Source organism: Delphinapterus leucas, chromosome 11 (assembly GCF_059928025.1).
Source record: "Delphinapterus leucas isolate spDelLeu-1000000601 "Yukka" chromosome 11, BTC_Dleu_Yukka2, whole genome shotgun sequence".
Taxonomy (NCBI): Eukaryota; Metazoa; Chordata; class Mammalia; order Artiodactyla; family Monodontidae; genus Delphinapterus; species Delphinapterus leucas.
Window position 1 is genome coordinate 25,890,899 of NC_143139.1, and position 3,828 is coordinate 25,894,726.

At 44.7% G+C, this 3,828-nt stretch overlaps 1 non-coding gene across 1 annotated transcript; it reads right to left on the bottom strand.

The window, feature by feature from the left end:
- Window positions 1–3,507: 3,507 nt before the first annotated feature.
- On the bottom strand, window positions 3,508–3,614 carry LOC115802897 (U6 spliceosomal RNA). The gene has a single exon (XR_004023475.1). It is a non-coding gene; the product is annotated as a U6 spliceosomal RNA (small nuclear RNA).
- Window positions 3,615–3,828: the final 214 nt, after the last annotated feature.

Consider the following 3,828-nt stretch of genomic DNA (forward strand, 5'->3'; position numbering starts at 1 on the left):
CCAAGCCATCGTCTTCTCTCATCTCAACTATTGCAAACAGCCTCCTAATTGGTCTCTCTTTTCTCTCTGTCCTTCTTCAATCACTTCTCTTTCTTAAAAGGTGCCTTGGAACATTAATTAAAATTCTTCAGTGCCTTTCCATTGCAGTTGGGATAGACTCTAGAATCCTTACATTGGGCCTCTGCCCATCTCTCTAGGCTCTTCTCAAGCCACTCTCTGCCCACCCTAGTTATTCTTCAGCCATGCCTCTCTTTCATTTCTCGTCAAGCTCTTTCTGGCCACAGGGCCTTTGCATATACTGTTTCCTTCACGTGGATTCTCCTGCCGTCTCCTGCCTTGCCTTACCACCCCCTCCCCCATACCGTTGTCTGGCTAACTTCTACTCACTTTCAAGTCTTAATAGTCTCTCTTCAGAGAGACCTTTCTTGACCTTCTGATGTAAAATAGGTTCCTCATAATTCTTATAACTTTTCCTTCCCATTTACTACCATTTGTAATTATACGTTTAGTAGTATATTTATTCATTAAATATCTTTTTTCTCCATAGACTGAAAGCTCCATGGGAGGGGAAATCACATGTCTTTTGTGTGTCAGTATATACTCATTCTTACTGAAGTGCCTGGGACATCATATGCTCTTAATAAATATTTGTTGAATAATGAATAAATTAATATATGTCTGACAGGCATGTTCTATTGTAAAAACAGATATTGGAGCCTGATGCTAGTAAACAGTTAAGTCATACAGCTCGGGTCAATACCTCTTGCTAGGATTCTAGGCTTGCCAACCAATCTTTTGATAACTTGCCTTTTCATTTCTAATTCAAATATCTTCAGGTCCCTCCCACAGGGTCATAACTGAGTCCAGCTGAGCTTTAACACCAACATTTCTGATTTGGTGGCTCCCCTGTAGAGCCACATACCTCAGCCCCCAAAGTGTCCCTGAGTATTTCTCAGGGTCCCCTTCTCTTCTCCAGCCAGCCCCTCTGCTCCTCTGGGGGGACGTTATCCTTCCCAAGGGGCTCTCCCCAGGGCTTTCCCAAATGGCACAGCCCTCAAGGATCCACTTAATGCTCTGTGTCTTTTGTCTTCTCTACGCTACATGTTTCTCCTGGGACTCTTTTCCTTTCAAGTGATAGATCCCAACTCAAACTAGTTTGAGCACAGAGAAGGCCTGATTAGTTCTCATGACCCTGGAAGTGCCAGGGCTGAGCCTGGAGAAAGCTGGGAGAAGGAACCTCCAAGCTCTGGTTCTCTGCACTTCTTCTCATCTTCTCTCCTCTGGTGGTTTCATTTGCTCGTACTGCAGACAAGTTCTCTCCACTTATTTGGGGACACAGCGCAGCAGGTCTAGGGTTTCATGCCCAAGTCCCACATCCCAGGGGGAAGAGCTTTCCCCCACCAACTCTACTCAGAGAAATCTGAGGGAAGGGTTTTAGTTGACCGGCCACATGCTCTGCTTGGGTGACATCTCAGTCCTGTGTGGCCAGGGGTGTGGAATCCCAGGTTTGGAGTGGTGGAAAAGTCTCCCTGGAGACAGGAGGAGGGAGGTACCCTAGCAGAAGAAGGAATAAGAGTGTGGAAGACAACATCAGAGTGTCCACTATGCTGTGTTTCAGGCAGAAATAGTGAGGCTGCCTGTTCCGGGCTGAACTGTATTCTCCAAAAGACATGTTGAAGCCCTAAATCCCGGCACCTCAGATGTGAGGTGCTCATTGTAGTTGTGGTTACAGTTGACCCTTGACAGAGGAGGTGGCGGGGGGAGGTAGGAGCACTGACTTTCCGCTGAAAATCTGCGTATAACTTTTCAGTTTGCCTTCCGTATGCTTGATTCCACATCCGTGGATTCAGTCAACTGCAGGTCATATAGTACTGTGGTAGTGTAAGTGAATCCATGCAGTTCGAACCCGTGTTGTTTAAGGTGCAACTGTAGTTAAGATGGTATCACACTGCAGTAGTGTGAGTCATTAATCTAACTTGTGTCCTTATGAGAAAGGTTATTCACAACACATTAAAAAACAATGAGGGAGATTTTATTCAGGGTACCATCATGGTAGGTGTAGGGACCACTCCAATGGGGTTTTGCAGTATGGGAGAGAGCTTGGGCTCGACTTTGAACACAACAAGGAAAAGTGAAAATTTATAGCCAGAGAGCAGGGTGGGGGGGGGGCGGTCAGTGGATGGAAAATCACTAAGAGGAAACAGCAGGGTTAAGTGGGGATTTCTTGCTTAAGGAAACTAACAGGATTCTTGCTGAAGTCAGGCCAGGGTGATCAGACATTACTTGGGGGATGGAACAGGATGACAAACTAAACCACATATCGAGTGTGATCTGGTATCAACGGTGGGGCGTTCTGGCTAAAACTGGGTGATACAAAGAATGACACAGAACTCCAAAAGTCGAGGTCTCGTTGAGAAGGGAGTTCAGAGGAGCCTGACTAGAGTTTGGTCAAGGAGAGAATCTTTATCAAGGAGAACCCCTTGCGGAGATGGAGGCAGAGACTGGAGTGATGTGTCCACAAGCCAAGGAACGCCAAGGATTGCCAGCTGTCACCAGATGCTAGGAAAGAGGCAGGGAACAGATTCTCCCACAGTGCCTCAGAAGGAACCAACGCTGCTGATGCCTTGATTTCAAAATTCTAGCCTCCAGAGTTGTGAGAGAATACACTCCTGTTGTTTTAAGTTTGTGGTACTTTGTTACAGAAGCCCTAGAAAACTGATATACAGCCCCTTTCCCGACTCTGTATGGCTTTTTGTCTACTGGGCTCAGAATCACATACAGAGAAACTGATGCCATTCCCACTGTATCTGCTCCACTCTGCCCGTTTCTCTCCATCCACCTTGCAACCATGGTCCCCCTATGCACTCACCCAGTGTGCCCTTTTCGGTTAACACAGGAACGCACTGCTACAGGCCTCTCTTACCGACCAGGAGAGAGGCCTTTGATTAGGCTGACTCAGTAACTGTTAAATTGTGCCATTGTATTTCTCATTGGAAATGAATAATTTGGCATTCTATTTTATACATTCCTGTCTTTGAGCTTTGTTAGTGAATTAGTTATCTGCATCCTTTTAACTTGGGGCTGCTAATTAAAGATTCCTAATTAGCAAAAGTGAAAGACAAACCTCTTGGGCCTGTCTGGAGGGGCTGTCAGAAGGCCAGGTGATACCTGTCTCCATGACACTACCTTGTTCCTTTCCATTGAAATGTCTTCGTGGGTAAAATGGACTCTGCTCCTAGCACTCTTTCCTGCCCATGGACACCACCCTCAATCCTAATTGAGGATTAGAACTAAATGTGGTTGTTTTTCCACTTTATCTCCAAAAGCTGCTCTGATTTTATCTCTAATTTATTCTTGTCCTATCTTGTAAAATGCTCCCAACAGATTAACTCTACTGTCATTTAGTGGTTGCATCAAATTCCCAAGAGTATTTGTCCTTGGGCATAATTTTTATTTATTTATTTTTTATTTTATTTTATTTTATTTTATTTATTTATTTATTTATTTAAAAATATGGAACGCTTCACGAATTTGCGTGTCATCCTTGCGCAGGGGCCATGCTAATCTTCTCTGTATCGTTCCAATTTTAGTATATGTGCTGCCGAAGCGAGCACGGGCATAATTTTTATACGACTAAGTAGTTATGAGTGTCTGTGTGCGTGCATCGTTGCTTGTCTTCCAATGAGATGCTTTTACAGTGTGATAACCTTGTGCCATATGTTGGGCAAATATCTTGGCTGTAATTCACAGGCAACTGACACATTAATAGATCCTCTGCCATTCTCATTGTGGAGACTCTGTGCTAGTGGCCTTTGTCTACCGTGGATA